The sequence below is a fragment of the Hyaena hyaena genome, unplaced genomic scaffold, assembly GCF_003009895.1.
Source record: "Hyaena hyaena isolate Hyena2069 unplaced genomic scaffold, ASM300989v1 scaffold_115, whole genome shotgun sequence".
Lineage (NCBI taxonomy): Eukaryota > Metazoa > Chordata > Mammalia > Carnivora > Hyaenidae > Hyaena > Hyaena hyaena.
In genome coordinates, this window is record NW_024080747.1 from 1,589,522 (window position 1) to 1,614,414 (window position 24,893).

At 36.7% G+C, this 24,893-nt stretch overlaps 1 protein-coding gene and 1 long non-coding RNA gene across 2 annotated transcripts in view; one reads left to right on the forward strand and one right to left on the reverse strand.

Annotated features, from left to right (window-relative positions):
- The window catches only part of CCDC192 (coiled-coil domain containing 192), a 203,210-nt gene that overhangs the window by 95,093 nt on the left and 83,224 nt on the right, over positions 1 to 24,893 (forward strand).
- Positions 4,261 to 24,893, reverse strand: part of LOC120234748 — a 245,290-nt gene continuing 224,657 nt past the window's right edge. The window contains exon 3 of the long non-coding RNA XR_005529187.1: positions 4,261 to 4,317. This is a non-coding gene — a long non-coding RNA (uncharacterized LOC120234748). The remainder of the gene's footprint in view (positions 4,318 to 24,893) is intronic.

Sequence of the window (24,893 nt, forward strand, 5' to 3'; positions counted from 1 at the left end):
AATAACATACAGATTGCATGATTGATGTACCAATTGCATTTGTACAGATGAGTGAGTTTCAATATACTATCAAGATAAATGTGATAAAATGTATTTTTTGTTTTTTTTAGAGAGCAGTGTCTTATAGCACACATCTATAACCTCAAACTGAAAACTGTTCTTTTTTTTCTTTGTTATCAATGAGTTACTTTCAGTTGAAAAGGAGGAATGAACCAGGTCGATGGACTAGAAATTTTAGCTTCCCTCTATTCTCCATAACTAAAGTGGGCCATGATAAAAAAAAAAAAAAAAGTGGAAGAACCACTTCTTTGAATTACTTCTTTCAACCACAGCACACCCTAAAATGTATTAAAGCCACAGCACACCCTAAAATGTATTAAAGCCACAGAGGTGTAATCATGAGCCTTTTCGTTTTTTACCAAGGACATCATCAGATTGCCAAAGACAGCATTTGGCATAGGTGAAATCAAATAAGTCCCAAAATTCTTCTCTTCTTTTGGCTGTCCTGTGCCCAACTTGTGTGTCTACTGAAGGTCATTTTCCTTCAGGAGTTTTGGCCCACAGCAATCTCTTTTTTTTTTTTTAATGTAGTTGACCCACAATGTGACATTAGTTTCAGGTATACAACATATTGGTTTAACAAGTTTGGCATGAGCTTAGCATAGCATTATGCTATGCTCACAGTAAGTATAGCTCCCATATGCCACCATCCACTGCTATTATAACAGTATTGACTATATTGTCTATGCTGTGCCTTTTATACCTGTGACTTACTCATTCCATACCTGGAAGTCTGAACCTCCCACTTCCCTTCACTCCTTTTTGCCCATCCTCCCACTACCATCACCTCTAGCAACCATCAGTTCCTTCTCTGTATTTATAGTCCTGATTCTGCTTTTTGTTTGTTTATTCATTTGGGGTCTTTTGTTTTTGTTTTTTTTTTTTTAGATTCACATATGGGTAAATTCATATGGTATTTGTTTCTCTCACTTTGACTTATTTCACTTAGCATAATATCCTCTAGGGCCTCCCTGTTATTGTAAATGGCAAGATCTCATCTTTTTTATGGCTGTGTAAGATTTGTGTGTGTGTGTGTGTGTGTGTGTGTGTGTGTGTGTGTGTGCATCTTCCTTATCCATTCATCTACCAATGGACTATTAGGCTGCCTCTGTATCTTGGCTATTGTACGTAATGCTGCAAGAGATATAGCATGCATCTTCTGAATTCTTATTTTCACTATCTTTGGTAAATACCAAGTAGAATTTTTGAATCATATGGTAGTTCTATGTTCAGTTTTGTTGAGGAAACTCCATACTGTTTTCCACATTGGCTGTACCAATTTACATTTCCACCAACAGTGTGTGAACATTCCTTTTCCTCCACATCTTTCCCAATGCCTCTTATTTCTTGCCTTTTTTATTTTGCCCATTCCGACAGGTATAAGGGGGATATCTCATTGTGGTTTTGACTTGCATTTTCCTGATGATTAGTAATGTTGAGTGTCTTTTCATGTGTCTGTTGGCCATCTGTGTCTTCTTCAGAAATATGTCTATTCAGGATCTTTTCCATTTTTTGATCAAGTTGTTTATTTATTCATTTTTGGTGTTGAGTTGCATAAAGTCTTCATATATTTCAGGTATTAACCCATTATTGGATGTAGTATTTGCAAATACTTTTTCTATTTAGTAGATTGCCTTTTTGTTTAATGATGGTTTCTAACACCATACAAAAGCTTTGTATTTTAATGTACCTTAATAGATTATTTTTGCTTTTGTTTCCCTTGTCTTAGGAGACATATCTAGAAAAATGTTGCTATGGCCAAAGTCAGAGAAATTACTGCTTGTGTTCTTTTCTAGGATTTTTATGGATTCAGATCTCACATATTGGTCTTTAATTCATTTTGAGGTTTTTGGTTTTTGTGTGTGTGTGTATATGGTGTTATAAAGTGGTCTAGTTTTATTCATTTACATGTAGTGGTCCAGTTTTCCCAGCACTGTTCATTGAAGAGACTGTCTTTTCCCTAGTGTATAGCTTGCCTCCTTTGTCATAGATTAATTGACTATTTAATGGTGGGATTATTTCTGGGCTCTTCATTCTGTTCTGATCTATGTGACTATTTTTGTGTTAGTGCCATACTGCTTTACTACAGCTTTGCAATATATCTTGAAATCTAAGACTGTGATATCTCCAGCTTTGTTTTTCCTTCTCAAGAGTTCTTTGGCTATTTGGGATTTTTGTGGCTGCATACAAATTTTATTATTATATGTTCCAGTTTGTGAAAAATGGTGGTGTTATTTTGATAGGGACTGTATTGAATCTGTAGATTGTTTTGGGTAATATGGACATTTTAGTAATATTAATTCTTGTAATCTACAAACATGGAACATTTTTCCATGTGTTTGTGTCATCTTCAACTTCTTTTCTCAGGGCTTTATATTTTTCAGAGTATGAGTATTTACTGCTTTGGTTAAGTTTATTCCTAGGTATTTTATTCTTTTTAGTGCAATTGTAAATAGAACTGTTACTTTAATTTCTCTTTCACAATTCTCTTCACAATTAGTATATAGAAACATTTCCAATCTCTGGGTGTTAATTTTGTATCCTACAACTTTACTAAATTTGTTTATTATTGCTTGTGGTTTTTTAGTGGCATCTTTAGAGTTTTCTATGTATAGTATCACGTCATTTGCAAATAGTGACAGTCTAACTTCTTCTTTACCAATATGGATGCCTCTAATTTCTTTTTCTTGTTGGACTGCTGTGTCTAGGACTTTCAATGGTCTGTTGAATAACAGTTGGCCCAAAGAAATCATGGTCTGAATTTGGTTTTTAAAATTTTTTAACATTTATTTTTGAAGGAGAGACACACTGAAAGAGAGAGGAGCAGAGAAAGAAGGAGACACAGAATCTGAAGCAGGTTCTAGGCTCTGAGCTATCAGCACAGAGACTGACACAGGGCCCAAATGGATGAGCCATGAGATCATGACCTGAGCCAAAGTCAGATACCCAACCGATTGAGCCATCCAGGTGCCCTATGAACCAAATTTTTTAATGACCTTGGAAATAATTTCCTGGCACACCAGGGTGGCTCAGTCAGCTGAGCGTCTGACTTCAGCTTAGGTTGTGTCCTTGCAGCTCATGAGTTTGTGCCTCCACCAGGCTCTGTGCTGACAGCTCAGAGGCTGGAGCCTGCTTCAGATTCTGTGTGTGCCTCTCTCACTCTGCCTCTCTCCTGCTTGTACTCTGTTTCTCTCTCTTTCTCTCTAAAATAAATAAACATTAAGGAAATTTTTTTAAAGAGCCAAGTTCCTTTGACTAGAGAACAAGAATAAAGACTGCTTCTCAAGTTTTTCTACCTTTAATATCCCGGTGACAACTTGGTGACAACTTTAATGAGGAAATTTTCTTTAAGAAACGTGATCAGTGTACTTTTGTAAAGATAATTTGACATCAAATATTAAAATGTTTATATTTATTTTTAAGACACTGTAAATCAAGATAAAATAGAAAGGCTGAACACATCATTATTAGCAAGGTAGATGAACAGAGTCACTTATGCAGTCTCTCTAAGGCCTGTGTTCCAATATGTTGGCAGCGGTAGAGGCAAGAAATGTGTCGGGCTGGGAAGCTCCACAAAGTAAGCCATAAAAATTCTTAAGGTGCAAAGTCTTTTCCAGAAACGTCCATTTGTTCCTTCATTTGTTCTAAGAAGAGTTAAAGGAGTGCAGGTTTCTCTACAGGTACCACCTACCCATTTGGTCTGTCAAGATGCTGGATCCTGGTAGTAAACTTCCAAAAAATAACTTTTAGTTCTTTCAGTTTTGGAGGCCCCACTGAATAGTCACTGTGTCCTTTGGGAATAAATCCTGAAATTAGAAAATGTTGCCCTCAAGTTCTTTCCACTTCCGATGTTGTTAATGCAGCATCTAGGAACTTCGTTTCAGTTTAGAAAAATTTTATCATTCTACTAGTGAATGATTAGCCTGAAGTCTTGGGGTTGTTGGACAGTTTAAAACTTTTGATTTAGACTGGCATAGTTTATTGTGTTTTTAAATGCAGAACATTTCTGTTCTTAAATATTTAATCAATGTAAAAGAATTAGGTGTGGTCAGCAGAAGAGAGACTTGTGTTGGGAAATGTCCTTAATGCTAGCAACTTTCCCTGTGCAGGACACAGCTGTGCAATGCACAGACTGTCTTAAAATACTGGACCAACATATAAATGTCAAGACAATAAAGGATAAAGGAATTCTTGCCTTCAACTTGATCTCTCTCTCAGATTGTAACTTCTTACTTGTTTGGAGTAGTCCCCCTGCCCCTAGACAGAAAAACAAGAGGGGTATATATCTTTATGATCAATTCATTTTAAAATCTCTATCCGTTTTATTTATTTTTTTTTTTTGAGAAATTTAAAGTATCCTTTAGTTTTTACACATGTACTTTGGAAAAAAGGCTTAACTTCTCTTGGGTAAATAGAAACCACTAGGAAAAACACATTACACTGGAGAAGAACAATGAGTCACAGCACTTATTTATTTGCTCTATTATTAAGTAACAAAAATGGCCTAATGAGTCAACATTTTGATGCATTTGGAGTGAGTACCATTTAACTTTCCTTCCCTATCATCAAACTATCCTTGAGAGTTGTAGGAAGAATTAGATAAAAGTTCACTTAAGGTAACTTCTGGATTTTTCAAGCATATTTGAATGATCACTTAAACATTCAAACAAAAAGTCAAAATAAAAGGTCCATCAGAAATAGTGTAATCTCTGTTTACTCATTACTTTTTATCTGTTCATTTCATAAATACTTATTAATCATGTATTATGTGCCAGACTCTATTCACATACAACAATGAACAACATAAAAACTGCTTTGGTCTTCTGGCACTTTCAGACTGGTGGGAAGACACAATTGAGTTAAGATATTTTTAATGCAGTATGAAAAGTGCTAACATAGAAAAAAAAAGAAAAGTGCTAACATAGAGTAAATACACATCTCTGTGGCAACACCCAAGAAGAACACTTAATTGAGGCTGTGGGCAGGTGAGCGGTTTTCTAGAAGAAATGACCTAACTGAAACCCAAAGTGTACACAGGAATACAGGTGAGAGAGACTGTGATGCAGATAGGTATAATGTTCATTACTTCCAAAAGGACCACGGGCATTTTCTGGAACACAAAGGTGTCCAGAAATAAGGCCAAAGATTGGCAAGAACAGTTGGTAGCTACTGAATGATTTTGGGTAGATTCAGACAGATATTTTAGAAATGTCAAACTGGGGGCATTGTAGAAAGTGAACTGGAGAATATGGCCCAAAGATGGGAGCTAATGGTCTTCATTAGACAGAAGCAGTGGGGATCAAAAATGGAGGCAACATATGTGGGACCATGAGAGACTGGAAATGTACAGAGGCAGACACAGGAGAAACTGGTACAAAGGGAGAGCCTGGGCAAGGAACTAGCAGCGGGTACTGGTCACTGAGGGAGGAAACTATTGATGAACAGGTTGGGGGCAAGATAATTAATTTGGAAGGCAGCTATGCTCACCACTATACCACCAACGCGCAAGATAATTAATTTGATTTTAAACACACTACCTTTGATTTTTCTGTGGGACATGTAAACTGTACATGGTTAAGATTGAGGTTGAAAAAGCAGATCTAAAATTAAAAATGAGAACAGGCTTGGAAACAGTTTTAAGTGCTAGTAATCAAAATGAGAAATTTAGATCCTCTTTTAGATGTATTTTTAGAATTATATTATGGTAGTTAAATTTATAAACTTCTGAATCTGCAAAGAAGAAAACAATTTGTTTATGTTTAACATTATTGCTGATAACTGAAGAGAGAAAACATCAGGGAACGAAAGGGACTGCTATAGGAGGACTAGGTGAAGAACAGCTACCCTGTGAAATGTATTTTTAAAATATAAAAAATGAAATATTTACAATTTCATAAAATATATGCAGTAAAAATTATAGGCATGAAAGAAGTCGGTTATTTTACTGGGTTTTTATTCTTCAGTTTTTTAAAGGCTACTCCTTAGGTTAATAATTTTCAGAAACAGTGCTTTGTGTCTTTGTTGATTTCTGTGGAGGCCACTAAATCCACTTAAGGACAGTACCAGTACTCTCTCTGTAGCCCTCACAACTGCTTATGAAGGATAACTTAGACGGGGAACTTGGGCGACTGAAACTAACATATTGGCGGGTTGACTAGAATCATGAAAAAAACCCCAAAAAACCAGAAAAATGCTTGTATGCTAAAGATACACAGGTGCCTGCTGCATTCTCAAGAAAATAAAGGATTCTCTTGGTGTGCTTGTGTGTTTAGTCTTGTTGATTATTTTTTGTTTTGTTTTGTTTTGCTAAGAGTTTGGTAGATACATTCTTGTCTTAACCAGGCTGCTAAGACTACTAAAGAAAGTGATTCCTGGCAAGGGTTTTCATTTGTTACTGCAGAAACTGAACAAACCGAGTGACTAGTTTGATTAATACTTGCTAAGGCTCCCATAAAACAACAATAACAACAACAAAAAACATGCCACAGACTGGGTGGCTTAGACAACAGTTTTTTTTTTTTTTTTAATTGTTCTGGAGGTTAAAAGTCCAAGATAAAGGTGTTGTACAGTTGGCTTCTCCTAAGGTCTCTCTCTTTGTCTTGCATTGGCCACCTTCTCACTGTGTCCTCACATGGTCATTCTTTTTCACAAGTGCATGTTCTTCTTATAAGGACGCCAGGCAGACTGGCTTGGAGTTAGCCCTTAAAGTCTCATTTAGCTCAATTACCTCTTTGAAAACCTCATTTTAAGAATCCAGCTATATTCTGAGGTACTAAGTAGGTTAGGACTTCAACATAAGAATTTTGAGAAGATGTATTTGAGCCTCTAACACTTTGCTTGCCTGAAATCCACAGAAGAGTAAGAACAACTCTAAAAAGCAAGAAGAAATTAGATTGTTTCCTCCTGTTCCTATAACATTCTAATCCAAAAATGAACAAAAAGATTCTTTTAAAAACTTTTAAAAATGTTGATTATTTATTTTTGAGAGAGAGAGAGAGAGAGCAAGTGGGGGAGGGGCAGAGAGAGAGGAGACAGAGAATCTGAAGTAGGCTCCAGGCTCTGAGCTGTTAGCACAGAGCCCAATGTAGGGCTCGATCTCATGAACTGTGAGATCCTGACTTAAGCTGAAGTCAGACACTTAACCAACTGAGCCACCCAGGCTCCCATAAAATGATTTGTCTCTTTGGAAAAGTAAAACTTTAAATTTATCTAAATACAGAATGTTAAATGATAGCTTAAGGACATAGTGTGGCAACCTATGGAAATCATAATTGAGTATCTGGTGATGCACGGTTTTCAGCAAACTCACCTAGCAAGCTTGGTAAAGAGGCAAAACCTCTGGGGCTGGTTGAGCTGTTTATAGTTAATAGTGAGGAATTAGAGTGTCACTTCTGAATTTGTACAAACTGTACCTCATGCGTTTGGAAAAGCACTAAAGACTTTCTAAATCTAATTGACAGTTTGGAAGATAAGCAAGCCCTAACAACAATAAATGTTTTCACCTAAAACCTTAATTATTTCTTATGTCTCAAAGTTTTTGTATTTTTTTGTCCTGTAAAGGATTAAGAAATGCTATATTTTTTTCAAGTTCATAAGTATTTAGCACTAATGGTAGTTAAACATGAAATAAGTTTAAAATCAAATCTGTAATAAGAAATTATGCTTTCAAATTAAGAAATACTATGGATGCATTTGTGTGTGTGTGTGTGTGTGTGTGTGTGTGTGTGTGTGTATGTCTTCAATCATGGAATGAGCAAATCATGTTGCCTGTGAGGCATTTTTATAGTAAGAGTTTTCTCACATGACTTTCTTCTTATAAAAATCAACACTCCTAGACTGTGGGCATGCGTATCGTTTTTAGAGTTATGAGACAATAATCAGATAAGGCCAATAAAGAAAAAAGTTAGTGAGTATTAATCACAGATTATGACATAATGATTTTTAAGAGTCTTAGAAATTAAAAAAAATAACTATGTGAAAGTACTTCCTAATGGCAGAATTTCAAATATTATGGCCAACTGGTGGAAATTATATCTTTGGTGACCTTCCTCTGTCAGTGACACTTGTTAAAACTTCAAGTTTCCTATTGCTCCAAAGATTTTCCTTCATTACAAAAGGATATTAAATTAGTAAATATGGGCATTATCAAGTAAGTAGATACCTAGTTCACCTATTTTAGTAGTAACTCTCCTAGCAGATTCCAAGGCAAAGAAGTATTCTGTCAACAAAATTAACCCAGAGCTTTCACCATTTGTAGAAGACATACTGGATAAGGAAATATCCCAAGCTGCTGTACAGAAGTTGAAATGTTGGGTAATGGTTAACAGTCTTCCCACACCCCCTATAAAAGGCCTTAAATACATAATCTAGAATAAAACCAAGAGAGGGAAATTCTCAGATACCAGACATGCTCAGTGCCTCAAAGTGAGAATGCTAAGTTGGAATCAATGCCATGAGGCTTAAGGAAAATAAGGAATAAGTTATCAATTAATGGCTCAGGACTTGGATTTCATGGGAAAGGGACACTAAACCAGGGAATCCTGGGAGCAGGGACCTGGAACTGAACTTCCTGCATAAAGCTGGAAGTCAAGTAAGACTGTTTCATAAGTGAAATGGAAACAAGAAATTCCTGGAATAACTAGAAGGAAGTTTGCTATTGACCCACCGCTGTGTGTTGAAATATAACCAGCCACAAGATACTGAAAACTTAAACTGAATAGAGTTCAAGGTTAGAGGTCTGAATTCATGTGATACACAAGGTACAAAATCCTCAAACTGAGAAATTAACATAAAAAATTTACTGGAGATCAGTGGAAATAGGACGGCCATAGGGATGAACTCCATGGAAAAAGAGTTTGTAATTTTAAAAAATGACAACCTCTCTGACTAAATTAACCACAAAAGAGTGACTTGACAAAATGAATGGAGAATGTGTATAATACACTGGTAATGGAGAAAATGAAACAATTTTAAAGGGACTGTTAATTATTTACAATGCTCAGAAAGAAAGAAAGCCATATGACAAAACAGGGTGGCATTAAAAAAGAACAGGAACTTAAAAAAAAACCTCTAGAAATAAAAATAAAAATATACAATTATTATAATTTCTAAAGTTCGAAAAAGCAAATTTAACAATATAATATAATATAATTAGGTTAAGTGAATTAGAAAGAGAAATCCAAGAGAATCATGCAAAATCCTTCACAGAGGAATAAGTAAGTGAAAAAATATGAAAGGGAATTTAAGATATAAGGCAAATATAATGAAAAGAACTCATAGTAGTTAAAGAGAATAGAGAAGCAATATTCAAAGTAATAATGCACGTGAATATCTTAGCACACAAGAAACTTATACATCTCAAAAAAAAATTGATTTCATCAAGTCTTGGGCCAGAAAAAATTAAAGTCCCCATATTGATACACTGTAGTGTGATCTTTTAACATATCATTATCAAAAAGAGAAAATATCAAAATCCACCAAAAACAAAAGATATATTGCCTGAAAAGAAACAATTAAGCTGATAGCTGACTACACATCAACAACTATTATAAGAAAACAATGGGAAAAAAATCTTTAAAGGGCTACGAGAAAATAAGTGTCATCCTCAAATTCCAGACACAACTAAATTATCATTAAAGTGAAAGTAAAATAAACAAGATGAATGAAGTTAGAAAGATTATGCAATTTTCCCATGGAAAGAATTTCTCAAGTTCTACATCAAGAAGGAAATGGAATCAATAAAGCAGGAGCTGAATGAAAACATGAATGGTGAGAAAAGAACAGGCAATAGATTTTGGCATATACAATTTAGTACAGATTATTTAAACATGCTTTTTTAAATGTTTATTTATTTTGAAAGAGAGAAGGGAAGGGGCAGAGAGAGAGAGAGAGATAGAGAGAGAGAATACCAAGTAGGCTCCACACTTAGCACAGAGCCCAACATGGGGCTTGATCTCATGACTGTGAGATCATACACGAGCGGAAACCAAGAGTCAGAGATGCTTAATCGACTGAGCCACCCAGACACCCCTAAAAATGTTTTTGAATAGATTAATTTAGAGAGCTTTAGCAGTGGGCTAATACTCCTTTTTATACCCCCCAGTATGGCTAAAATGAAAGAGATCAGTAATATAAAGTATTGACAAAAAATAAATAGTAACTAAGACTCTTAAACACTCCTGTAGGCAAGTAAATTAATATAATCACTTTGAAAACTGAACTTAAGCATTCCTTGTGACCCAACAAATCCAATGTGCTAGAATATATCAAAAGAGAAAGGTGGACATATTTAACAGAAGAAATGTCCTAGAATGTTCATAGAAGCTCTATTCTTAATATTCCTACTGGGAACTTCCCAAAAATCCATAACAGGATAATGGATAATTTCTATATGCACACAGTGGGGTATTAAACAGCAGTAAAAATGAACAAATATATAACCAGCATGCAGCAATACACAAGAGCATCACAAATATGTTGAGTGAAAGAAGCCAGGCACAAAAGCATACATCGTGTGTGATTACATTGGTCAAAGTGTAAAATCAGGCAAAATCAACTTGTGACATTAGAAGTTGAGATGGTAGTTACCTTTGAAGGAAGAAGTACCTGAAAGAGGGCATGAGGGGAGCTTCTAGAATAATGGAGATATTCTACATCTCAGGCTGGAGTCCAATGAGTTGCACAGTAGCACTCAATTTGTGAAACCACTAAGCAACACAGTAATAATATACATACTTTTCTTCAATACAGTTGTCCACATTTTAAAAAAAGGGAAGGATAGGAGCTCTTATATATTACTTACTTATTAAAAGTGGGGGAAAAAAGACGTTTTCAGTAATGTTATATGAAAAACACCACCCTAGCCAAGTAAGTGATCCAGCCTAGCAGTAAGAGTTACTGGACAACCTTTTATTATGTGCCTCCTGATAGAAAATATAAAACTTACCTATACAGTCTTTTGGTCCAAAATGCTTAACCTACTCCTGAGGAAAAATAAATGAGTCCTGACTGTCTGACATTCTACAAGCTGACTGTCTTGAACCCTTCAAAAATGTCAAGATTATGAAAGAAAATAAAAGGCAGGGACTGCTCCAGATTAAAGCAAACTAAAGAAATGTGATGGGACACCTGGGTGACTCAGTTTGTTAAGTGTCAGACACCTGATTTTGGCTCAGGTCATGTTCTTATGGTTGGTGAGATCGAGTCCTGCACCATGTTCTGCACTGATGGCATGGAGCCTGCTGGGGATTCTCTCTTTCTCCCTCTCTTGCTGGCCTCCCCCATGCTCACAAGGGCTCTCTCTCAAAATAAATAAACATAAAGAAAAAGAAATATGACAACAAAATCCAGTGTATGGTCCTTGAAATGATGTTGGATTTGGAAAAGAAAACGCTGTAATGGCTATTTTCAGAGCCATGAGAGAAATTAGAATATGGACTGGATATTGGTTGATATTCCGACAGTGCTATGAATTTCCTGCATGTGATGGCAGCTTTGTGGTCATACAGAAGAAGGTTGTTTTCTGACGAGATGCGAGAGCAGTATTCCATGATATGAGTAACATACTTGAGAGAGAAAGCAAAGGTGGCAAAATGCTACTTTCTGAATCTAGGTGAAGAGTATATGGTGCTTAGGATACTGTTCTTTCAACTTTTCTGTAGGTTTGACATTGTTCAAAATAAAAAGTTGGGGATGTAGTGAACCAAGATATACCATCATTTTATACAGTTTGAACACTAAAAGTTGTAGGCACTGGCATGAGATTTGGGTTAAAGAGTCCTAATGTCCTCGTAACATTTGGAATATGACATAAAGAAAGCAAAAGACTTGTTAGCTTAGGTGAATGTGTTTTAAAAAATAAGAGTTAAATGGAAAATAGAGGAACTGGTGAACTAGTAATAGGAGAAAAAAGTGAGATAAAAATGAGAGAATTCTGACAGAAAAAAAAAAGAGGAGGAAAAAAGAAATAAATAAACTCAATCAATCCAGCATAAGACCTGAAAGGACAACCAGAAAAAAGAGAAGCAAAGATAAAGTAGTGGAAATTATCAAATAAGATGAAAGAAACAAGTCCAAATATAGATCACTATAAACAGCAAACATAGCAACATCAGCACTAAATGTCAGAGATGAACAGACTGGATTAAAAGTTTAAAAATCAGCTCTGTACAGCTTACCTGCTACACTCTTAAAGCTAAATAGCATAAAATAAATAAATATAAAGATATATTCTCTGACCCTCCCCTGCTCATGCTGTCTCTCTCTCTCCTAGAAATAAATAAAAATATTAAAAAAATTTTTTAAAAAATGATAAGCAATCTCCCAAGATGTTGACACTCAATGAAAACGAACACTCTTTCATGGCAAAAGCAATGAAAGAAGAGAGAGAGAGAGAGGAGAGATTGTGTGTACTGATAAATTACAAGGAAAAAGAGAAAAATTCACTACTAGAGCTGGATATTTCACTACACTTCTTTCAGAAACAGTGGGTAAATCAGAAAAAAAAGAAAGAGTGCAGAACATTTAATAAACATGATTGAACAAACTTTTTCTAATATGCAGAACTCTGCATCCATAAATTAGCAAAAGTATATTATTTTCAAGCATACATAAAACATTTTCAAAAACTGGCTACAGCTCCAATGATTCAGTTATCATGTAGGCTATGATCTCGCTGAAAGGGAATTAAATTCAAATTCATTAATTACAAGATATTCAATAATATATCTGAAAACTAACCAGGCATACACATATACATACACAGCACACACTCACTCTTCATTAACCTATGAGTTTAAAATAAATCACAAAAGGGGCGCCTGGGTGGCTTAGTTGGTTAAGCATCAGACTTTCGCTTAGGTCATGATCTCGCGGTTCGTGGGTTCGAGCCCCTCGTTGGGGTCTGTGCTGACTGCCAGCTCAGAGCCTGGAGCCTGTTTCAGTCTGTGACTCCCTCTCTCTCTGACCCTCCCCTGCTCATGCTGTCTCTCTCTCTCCTAGAAATAAAAAAAAAAAAAAAAATCACAAAAGACACAAAATACTTAGAAAAATATTAATGTAAGAATAGCATATTTAAAAACCACATGAATATAACTTAAAGTGATATTTAGAAGGAAAATCATAACCTTAACTATATTCATTTCTTTAAAACTAAAAATAATTTGTTAATTTTTAATTTTAAAATACTAGATAAAAATAAAACTGTAAATTAAATAGAAGGAATGAAATTTAAAAAAAGAAAAAAATGAACTCTTACATGTCAATTTTTTCTTAAAGAAAAAGACAAAATCAGCAAGGGATGAAAAAACTTACAAGTAAAACTGAATGGGCAATAAATACATGAAAATATCTTTAATCTCACTGGTAATCAGGAAAATAACAATTAGTATAATAAGGTATTGAAGAGCCAAAAATTAAGTCCTCCATTAAGAGAAACCTCGGGCTGCACATAGCCCCAGTCCCAGTCCCAGGAAAAGCCTCAGACTGTTCAAGGCTAAAGCCATCCTCGGACCGCCCTCAGTTCAGCTAATCAAAAAGAAAAAAAGAAACATTCCTATGGTCTGAGTCAAGGCTGGGAACTGCAGACACAAACTAGCCAATTTCTCACCGCTTGCCTGAACCCCACGTGGGCCCTTTGAACTCACCTCATAATTGGTCATTTTCAAAGGATTCTCAAAAGTCATGATTGGGTCCCACCAAAAGTAACGACACCTCACAGATACCGAATGGTCAAAGCTGTAATTGTAATTGGTGCTTATGTGATGATGCTACATGTACTGTAACACTCCCATCCCTTACTCCTTAAAAACCCTGTTCGCTATTGTTCTTCGCTTCACCTTGCTGCCATGACACCAGTAGGCGGGTGAGCCCCTGCTCGAGCTTGTAATAAAGACCCTTTTGTATTTGCATTGGTGCCGGCTCCTTGGAGGTCTCTGGGACTCACGATTCGGGCACAACAGTATAATTTCATACTCATGTGACAGCATAAAATAGAAAAAGGATCAGATATTGGAGAGGAAGTGAGAAACCCAGTGTCTCTCAAAATGCTAGGAAGAGTTTACACTGGCACCTTCATTCTAGAAGCATCAGGCAATACCTAATACAGATGAAAATGCACATGTCCAAATCCTTACCATTCCACTTCCAGATATGACTCTTTAAAAAATTAAAAAAGTTTCTTTCTTTTGAGAGGGGGCAGAGAGAGAAGGAGAGACAGAATTCCAAGCAGGCTCCATGCCTAATTCAGAGCCCCAAGAGGCCTCAATCTCATGCCTGACCATGAGATCATGACCTGAGTAGATATCAAGAGTCAGATGCTTCACTGACTGAGCCACCCAAGTGCTCCTCTTGGTATGTTTCTTAAAGAAACTCTTGCACCAGGAAAATCACTGAACATAAAGGAGAATCACAAAGATATAGCTATACATATGCTTTTACAGATAGTATCATAGCATTAATGGGAAATTTAAAAAACACATAAAACAATAGTGGCATAAAAATGCTTATAGTAAAAGGACATGTAAAAGAATAGAATAGCTCAATACAAACATTTTAATCTGAAACAATCACTAGGGTATTCTAAGTAGTAGTTGCCTCTGGAGAGAAAAGGAATTTGTAACATACAACTGGGAGTTGGAATCCAGTGGATTCCAAACTTATTGGTAATATTTATAAATGATACATCCATCTTGATGGTAATTTATATTGTCTCTGAACCAAATCACAAAAAAAAAAACAAAAAAAAAACAAGCTACATATTTATGTCCTGTTCATATCTAGCTGGAAACCATACCAAACCAAGCCTAGTCAACGTATCTCAGAGTCTGGGCATCTTTGAACTATCTTGGAGATCACATGTGTTCTAAAAGTGTCAGCAGGTCTGGTCCAAGCCCCAAGCCACTGTGGGCCCTCTTATGGCTTGAATCTCCTGATTGTTGAACTGGAAGCCAAATAGCTAGCCTTTTCAAGCAATTGTTCTCAACTCAGACAAAAAAAGGGGTTATTCTGCAGGCTGATTGCATTTGAGGGAAATATTTAATTATGGCCTCGTTAAAAGGCTTGCCTTTTTCTTAAGAGATAATCTTATTCTTTGATTGTTCCTTCTCACCCCCACCCCCATGTACTTCTTAGTGAGAAAATATGGGTTGGGGCAAAATTCAAGTATTAACATTATCATCTGTCCCTTCTTTCTCATTGCACAGTCCTGCCCTTTTCTCTTTCACGGATAAATTGGTAGATGACTCAGCTAATTAATTCTCCTATTGCACATAAGTTATCCCTTTATTCTAGTACTTTTATTATTTGGATTATTTCATTATATTTTTATTTTGTTAGAATTATTTTAAGTGGTCAGCCCTTTCAAAATGACTTAAGCTTCTAATTCACTGTCCTAGTACCCAATGTTAGGCATGTTAAGTGCTCAATAAATACAATGATTTGAGATTCTTTGATTTATTTCTTCTGGTCTCCACTTATACTATATTACAAATACAAAATAGTACACTGTTTGAGGGCAGGGATATTATCTCCTTTGTACTCTGCTTACACATTTTACTATTACTTATTTACATATAGGAGTTGCTTCATATTACTTGAATGACTGCTTAGGCAGAAGAATTATTTAATTTTTTTTTTCCTTTACCAAAGCAAAGCTTCCTATCTATGGGCCTTCAGAGAATTCCAGTGCTTAAAACAAGTACGTTTTTTACAGATGATCTATTGTCTGTACTCCTAAAATTAATAAACCTATTTTGTCAAGAAGCTTATATTTTAGCTATGTAAGATCAAATCACTACACTTAGCTATAATAGTGTTAGAATAAATCTGTGTCAGGCTGCCTGGGTGGCTCAGTCGGTTAAGTTTCTGACTTCGGCTCAGGTCATGAACTCACGGTTTGTGGGTTCGAGCCCTGCATCTGACTCTATGCTGATGGCTAGCTCAGAGCCTAGAGCCTGTTTCAGATTCTGTATCTCTCTCTCTCTCTGACCCTCCCCTGCTCATGCACACATGCTTTCTCTCTTTCTCTCTCTCAAAATAAACATTTTTTTTAAATAGAAAGTGTCTCTTCTGCCACATACCAAAAAACGTACACATATTTTAATACACATTCAAAATTAAGAGAAAATTAATTAGAAATCAAGAAAATGACAATCACAGTAACAAAAATAAATGAAGTTTTAATACCAGTGAATTACCATACTGCTGAAACTTTATAAATCATACAAACAGTGTTCTTTATTGTAATGTGCTGGAATCATAGCATCTTTGTAGGCAAGGATTTCAAATTGAAAAACAATACAAAATCATCACCACAAGAATTTTTTAAAGGAATCAACTGTTTTGTGCAAACAACTACCTCTCCTGGGTAGAGTCAAACAATCCCATCCCTGAGGGTCAGATGCTAATTGCTAGAGTCTCCAGGGCAAGTAAAACAACTTTGAGTGTCTTGAACCCATAAAAACATTATCATCTAATGAGTGAAGAAAATGTGATTGCATGATAATAAAATGCAGGTAAATGTGTTGTTCGGTGCCCCAGCAGTCCAAAGGAGCCTGAGTACAATTTTCTTTCACAAAGCAGAGAAAAGCAGACTTTATATGATTGGTACATTTGCTATAAAAAATTAAAAATGACATAATTTGAAAACATTTTCTCTCTCCAGCCAAAGCTACCAGTTGTCTCAATAAGCATCTGCAACTTGAGAGAAGAGATTAAAAATAGTGATCATACCTTTGAATCCTTTTTAAACTAACAGACACAATAAAACAAACAAATTTAAAAACCCAAACAAACAAGACCTTAATTCTTTTTATTTGGTTCTATGATATGTTTAAGGTATATATACACCCCAAATCATTCCACAGGAAATTTAGACTGATTTCCAAATAGGTGGTACACTTACTGGAATTAAAATATTAAAGAGAAAAGTGGACTTACACATCAGGAAATATCCCATATTGTTCAGCAGTCAACCCAGAACCTATAAAATTTCCCAAATTCACTCTGATATTTTTCCCCTTTAAAGTCTTTTCTCCTTGGGTGCTTTTCACCCAATTTCCAGGGCTAAATTCCTAACCAACTTGTACAGTCAAGTACCCAGAGAGCCCTTCACAAAACAGTTTTTCTTCCTTTGAATGCAAATCACTCTTATGGCCCTTTTCAGATGATACCTGGGATTATAATGCTTCTGGAGAAGTTCTTCTCACCTTATTGGAATGTAAATACCTTATGCTAGGGATTACATTTTTGTTTGTATGTAAGAGTCACCTTGGAAAATGGCACCCACTAGTCTCAAAACCAATTCATTATTTGATACTAAAGAAGAACTAGCTAGAATTCATACTGACTCCTTTGAAATGTGAATTCTAGAAAGCATTAGTTATACAATTTCGTGTTATCTCTCATCCACACTTAGGTAAGCAACTCCCTTCACTCTTCTATTTCATCTCCCTGATACCTAATACACTCTCAAAGTTGGCCTCACATGATAGCCTCTTGGAAAGTAGTATCTGTACTTGGTAGTTAGTAGAGTACCTAGCACAGTGTCACACATAGGGTTGATATGTAGCAAGTGTTGGCGAGGAAAAAAACAGAGATGATGCAATGTTTTATTTTGATTTAGAGGAAGTTAGGGTTAGTTAACTGAGTTCTAGATCATTCAGTTGAAAAATAAAAGTTGTTACTGGAGACTTTCAATGGGGGATACTGAGAAAATACCAGAGTCTTCAAGAGACATTAATTTTCAAGATACACTATAATCACAGTAGTAAACATGAATGTAACATGAAATAAAAGCCACAACTGAAGTGGTTATTTTCTGAAGGTGGGAATATGTACAAAATGTCTTTCTGGGGATTAGTGGATGGACTGTCAGGAAGGCTTAGTACTCCAATGGGCCTTTTAAAACTTCCTTTGTTCATTTCACTCTGACCTTTCTCAAGACTAAGTTCTGCTATGATGATTTCTTACTGATTTTCCTTCTCTCTTGTCGGTATTGAGAAGAGGGAAAAAGGAAAGGAAGCCAAGAAAATGAAAAGCCCTAAAAACATTTAGAGCAGACTCCCTAGTCTCTAGTTCCCATATCTAGTTTCTAGAACCCAACAAGGTGAAAGCAGTGTTCAGTTTGTAGCCTCCACCTCTCAGTGATATGACCAGAACTTGGATGGAGCAAAGACCCTTTTGCTATGATAACTCAACCTCAAACACACCAACCACCTGGGCATTTTCCAGTAAGGATGAAATCCTCTTCCAAAGAGACCAGACAATGTCAAGTAGCAGCTCCACAAGAAGCCACTGGATAACATAACAGGAAATGTAAACAGTTCTTGAAACCCTAGAGTAATAATAAGGCTGTCCACTACATGTACTTACAGTGAAAGTCAGTAACAATATAAGTGTTCTATTATAGTCCAACCGTGCAACGATAAGTTAGATGGACAAAGTCATGTGCTCAGAGACCATGTAATAACATGGGGAAATGCTCACATATAATGCTAACTGAAAAGAGAGGGATGCAAAGCTGCATCGCTGGTATGTTACCAATGCTATAAAAATGGCCAGAGAGATATATACCAGAATTGGCAGTAGCAATATCATAGTAGGATTCCAGGTGATTTGTAGTTCTTCCTTAAATTTCTGCTTTTTAAATTTTTACAATGAAAGTATGCTAAGTTTTAAATCGCAAAATTAAAATAATCACTCATTTACAATATCATACATTTGAATCTGATTATGAAAATGAAATTAGAGACATAAGAAAAGTAACAAAGGATCACTGCCCTAGTTGCAGAGGAGTGGTCAAGATACTGGGCTCTGCAGTAAGACCCTACAGCCTCATTACCTTAGATTAACTTCCCTGAGCTTGTGTTTCCTTGTCAGTTGAATGAGGATACTGTATTTCATCAAATTTAAGATTCATGGATTGTAAGATACATACACCACCTTTTATGTACCAATATTAGGTTTTAAAATACTGCCAATACTCCATTTTTAAGCCGAATTTAAGAAATATGATAAAGTTGGGTGAGCATCCAACTCTTGATTTTAGCTCAGGTCATGACCCCAGGGTTGTAGAATTGAGCCCCATGTCAGGCTGAGTGTGGAACCTGCCTAAGATCCTCTCTCTCTCTCACCCTCTGTCCCTCTCCTCCACTTGTGTTCTCTCTCTAAAAAAGAAAGAAAGAAAAGAAAAAGAAATGTGTCAGAGCACTGATGAAATACAGTAATATTTGTACCTACTTCATATACTTTTGTGAAGACTGAATAACATCTACATGTTCTTTAAAAAGCTCAATGACACTTAATAAATGCTTAACAAATGTGAGCCATTATGGCAGACTCACTTAAGATAGCCAAGACAGACCCTGAGAGTGGAGGCAGAAATTTTAGTTTGAAAGGTCTAAGGATGGCAAGTAGACTCACATGGAGAAAAGGGTGAAGATGGCTGAGCACTACGAAGAATGACTCTAGTCATGAAGACCAGAAGCCAGGGTGCCTTACCATTGCTTAACTAGGTGTGAAAGCCACCAGTAGAAAATAGAGCCATTGTTTTAGAAAGCAGTATTACATAGGGCCCTAAAAGTTGAATTTCTCAAATAACTGTGTAAGAAGATACAAGCTGAGGTTCAAAGAGAGAAAAAGAGGAAGAGGAGGAGGAAGAAGACATGCTATGAGGTTGAATGGCTTTAAGTACTTCAGTCATCAAATTATTTCATTTATCCCTAATATTTATTAAGTCACCACAAGACACAGAGAGTCTTTCAGTTGCAGGGGTATAGTAGAGAGAAAGCCACAAGAAGAAAAACATACTCATGGTCTGTCTTTCTAAAGACTTTCCAAACAACTGAACAAAATTAAAACATCCATGTAGGAATACTTGGAATTTACATGCCTAACTGTGTCTATTGCAGTAGTACTGAATAAAGAAAAATGCAAAAATGGAGATAGGTTGAAAATAAGTTTTTATTAAATTGTCACACATTTCCTGAGCTCCAAGTCTCTAGGAAATTAATGCTTTTCTTCAAGCATTTCTTTATAAGGACCTATAGTGACTTAACATAAAGTATTCATAATTATCTTGGTCTAAGAGCAATAGTAACAAAAGGGAATTATTAAAAGCATTAAAAACCAACATGTTTCATCATTTTGGTCACTTGGAGGATAAATCTATTTGTTTTTATTTACTCACATATAAAGTACTTACCAAATATTTATCATGTGGGTACTTAAGTTACATGAGTGCAAAAGTGCAGGCAAAAGCTACTGCTAGGAAAGAGAGAATGTTGACCAAGTGGGAGAAATCTGGCAGAATGAGTCAACCAGAACCCTGACCACTGAACCTTTTCAGGTTTTGTATAGAAACAAGGCCTAGCCTGGAAAAGGTCCAGAAAAATCAAATACTCTGTGGTGCCAGGAATCACATCGAGGTCAAACACAGGGAAAAAGGAACTGTTGACAGAAAGATATTCCTTCAGTTTTTATGTGTGTTTAGCAGGCATGTGAATTTTAGAGTGCAGGACAGCAGCCATAGTGGGATCCATAATAAACTTCAAGCTTATGGTGAAATTATCAAAGGCTGAAGTGATCAAAACACGTCATTTTGGGATATATTACCATTCAGGAAGAGCTAAGCCCTTACATCTATCCTCCAAGTTCCCAAAGATCATGATTTCTTCTTTTCAAAAGGAAAAAGAATCATCAAAGTATGTCAGATGGGGGTAAATGGGAATGACTAACATTCAACACTTAGTAGGGGTATTGATTCCAAAAGAGTGGTTTTTATATCTAGTATTTGTGCTTGCCTTTTAGTTTAGTTTTGTTTTTAATTTTCAGAACAATCTTGCAGCTCTTCATAAAATGATAGATTTTTGCAAATCCTAGAGTCAAAGGGGCTTCACTCATGTTCTTGTCTTCATGGTTCACTGTAATTCTCCTAGAGGAAGAAAGCCATGTTGAGGTCATGGAGGAGGGAGCTACTGTGGGTCATGCTCAGCTGCTTCTTAACATATATGCTTACCCTCCTCCCTTGACTGCACTGTCTTACAACAGAAATAGTTATCCAACCTGTGTGTGGGTGACTCCCACTCTCAATTAGCAATAAAAGCCTTGTAGTGGGTCGATGCCCTGACTGGGTGATCAGTAAGCATGACTTTGTGTGGGCAGTTTTAACCTTTGTACCAGAGGGTGCAAACTCATTATTTCTACAGTGCCTAGGCAGGTTGTATAATCGAGCTCAGTGAAGTCATGGTGAAACATTCAATAGGGCAAGTGCAATGACAAATGTTAACTAACACTTGGCCTCAATGGAGGAGATGAAGAGACTGAAGGAGGCTGTGATGACTGGGAGAGGGCCGACTCCATTTTAAAGGGGCAGTCACCTCTCAGCTCCTACTGATTGTTGCCTGAGGAGTTTGAGCCTGTTGTGAGCTCCTCTGAATTAACTGATGCTGGCTTCCAATACATGCAACCTTTGCACTCAGACCAGGCCTACATTAGAAGGGCCCACACCTGCTTTCTTACTCTGCTGTTGGTGTCATGAATTTCTTAATTTTTGAATAAGAGTGTCTACATTTTCCTTTTGAGCTGGATTCCCAAAATGGTGTAGCATGTCCTGTTTCCAAGAAAAGCGGAGTGTGCATCCATAGCTTTCTATAATATATTCCAGTGTTTAAACACTGGCAATTGAAATTTCAAAATGTAGTGAGTGCTACACATTTGCAAGCTAACTGCTCTAGGAGCTGGCAAGAGACTTTAATCCTGTAGATCCTCATCTCAGGGAGTATCCTAGAGTTTTAGCACTTGCAGCTTTGAGATCTTCGATGCAACCTGGTCTATCCCCTTATCCTCCGAATGAGGGAACAGTCACAAGACCGAAAATAGAAACACAGGCTGTCATATATAACACCCACTGTACTGGGACTGTTAGGAGCAGCTTTTCCTGGACATACTTCCCATACTTGTGGAATGTGAGTTTTCTGGCATCTGTGACAGTGTGTACTTTCTGCTTCCAGACCTCAGTTTCTTGGATGGTGTATGTGCCAAGAAAGTTTGTTTCATCTTTGGGTGACTTATACTTTTTCCTAAGTGATTATAAGCCACTGTTAATTTTATTATGATTTACATGCTAATTGATCCAGGTATACCTCTTGACTTAGCCAGGAGTCTGGATTCTACTAGAACCCAATCTACTGCAGGATGTACACCACCAGATCCTACCCAAAGGCTGTAAACTTTTATGTGGCAAATTCTTATTTTTCTCCTTTCTTCACAGCACCAGTTTTGGTAATACTCTCTGTGATGTAAGGAGTGGGGAAAATAGATGCAAAAATATATAATCATTTTCCAGCATGATGTTTAATCTCCTTTATCATCAGTGCATTGGGAAAGAATACATTCCTAGGTTGCCAGACAGTATAAAGACTGGTTATTTGTAGGAATTTTTATTGTGTGTTGGACCTAGACATATTTTTTAAGAACGTGAAATAAACAATGTAATCTCTTTTCAAGAATTCCCCAGTTTATATTTCTTTGCTTTCATGCCCCCATTTCTAGATCTTTCTTCCTGTCCTGTTCTGTGGCATTCTATGGCCTATGAGAACTCTGGTGGACTATTAGTAATTGAACATGTACTTTGACAGATCCTGCAATAGCCAAGGATTACATTTCTAACAGTGAAATTTTATATCTGAAGCCACTAGTATAATCATGTCATCTCTTTATGCCTCAAAGTCTTATTTTCAAAATAGATTAAACAATTTAATGGAGCAGTAAAGATTCAAAGATTGTGGTGGATAAGAAAGGTGTTTTTAGGAACAGATGTCACAGACTACCAAGTAAACTGTCAAAAACAAGCAACCTGTGCCTTAAATATAATGGAGGCTTAGTCCCAGCCAGGTTAAGGGTTTGATTTAATTTAAGCACGTGTTGTTTTTGTTTTTTGGGGGGAGTGGTTTTGTTTTGGTTGTCGGTATGTTCACCCTACCCTGTAAGGGTGTCTGTTCTTCCCCAGGTCATTCTAAGTAAGCCAGTGGATCTTATATGCCCAGTGCTAGACTGGATTTCCTTCTTGCAGAGACAAAGGTTGGGGAGGAAAGGCTGTGTGGCAGGCAAGTGAGACGTTTTGGGAACACAGCAGGATGTGGATGGCGTGGCTACTCTTTGTGCATTCATGGTGGCAGACTGCTGGGCTGCCAGGCCAACAGTGCCCTATGTTTGCTCCTTTGTTGCTTCGTACCATGCAGTGCCAGCAATATTCTGCCAGCTGATACCGTCAGCAGGTGCCCCTAAAATACCAAGTAGCCCTGGGAAGGCTGGAGGAAGTAATGTTTGCGGTCACATAGGGCCTCGTGCCATCATTTCACAGGGCACTGGCTTTTGTTATTTGTTTATTATTTTTAAACCAATGGGTGCCACCCTATTCTTTATGCTTCTTTGAAGACAGCAAGATTCCACTGCTTTTCTCTGTTCTTAAGAAGGATTATGTGTGGAAGGTAAATAACCCAAAGATACTAAGAGGGAGTTGGACTGACTTGAAAAGGCCACTTTTAGAATAAAACAAGTGAACGCCAATGTCCAAGCAAAGCAGAAAAGAAGTTTTCACTTTAAGGAGTAGCCACTATCATCCGAAGAATCTATGGGACCTGTCTAGGACCTCTTAGTGTAGCCAGTGTGTTATTCCTCAGGGATGCATGGTGTTAGCACATAGATCATAAGAAAGACTGCGTTTGGGATCCAGCTGCAATGAGGAGACATAAGTCATTGCTTATATGACCAGCAGACTCTTCCTATCTACCTACATGCTTCAGCCTTGTTCTGTTGGTGAAAAATACCTTAGAGGAAAATAAGAATATCCTGCGTGCATATCTGTGGTTGGCAGTGACTTCTACTGGAGAGTTAATTGCTTGAGGTTGAAAGCAATTTTAACCATCCACATTTTAACTCCATTTCCATATTTACTTCAAAATAATGGGTCTATGGAATGGAGTCATTTTTTAGTCAAAACCTGCTCTATCAAAGGATAGTCTCCCGCCCCCTTTGAATTTAATTAAATGAATAGTTTAGAGAGAAGAAATGCTTTAGATAAAAGAATGCAATGGAGAATTTGGACAACTCAACCAATGTAAATTATCCCCAAGGAAGAACGATGGTCTTGTATACTTCATACAGAACAACCTTATTAACTTAGAATCTTGTCATTTTTTTTAATTTCTAAAATTTTTTAATGTTTTATTTATTTCTGATAAAGAGAGAAAGAGACAGTGTGAGCATGGGAGGGTCAGAGGGAGGGAGATACAGAATCTGAAGCAGGCTCCAGGCTCTGAGCTAGCTGTCAGCACAGAGCCCAACATGAGGCTCAAACCCACAAACTGTGAGATCATGACCTGAGCCAAAGTCAGATGCTTAACTGACTATGCCACCCAGGTGCCCCTCTTGTCATTTTTTTAAAGCTGAAAGTAACCAGGAATACTTAATTTCATTCAATCAGTCAAACATATTTTCACATACTCAACACTTGTGGATGGGTCATGGATTATGGAACCATTCTGGAGAGAGTTGAGGAGTGAGTGGGAGATAATGAGTAGAAATAGTAAGTGTGGGACTGTCAAGAAATTTGGTTGTGGAAGAAAATAGAAGGTGACAGCTGGAGGGAAATGTGGGATGAATAAGGTGGTTCATTTGTTAATTTGTTTTTAAGAAAGGGAAATATTATACATATTTATAGCTGTACAGATGACCCTACAGAAGGACAGTATGAAGATGTGGGAGAAGGAACATGGGAGATGGGAAGATTCCCTGTAAAGGTGGGAGGAGATGGGACCCAGAGTCTATAAAGGCAA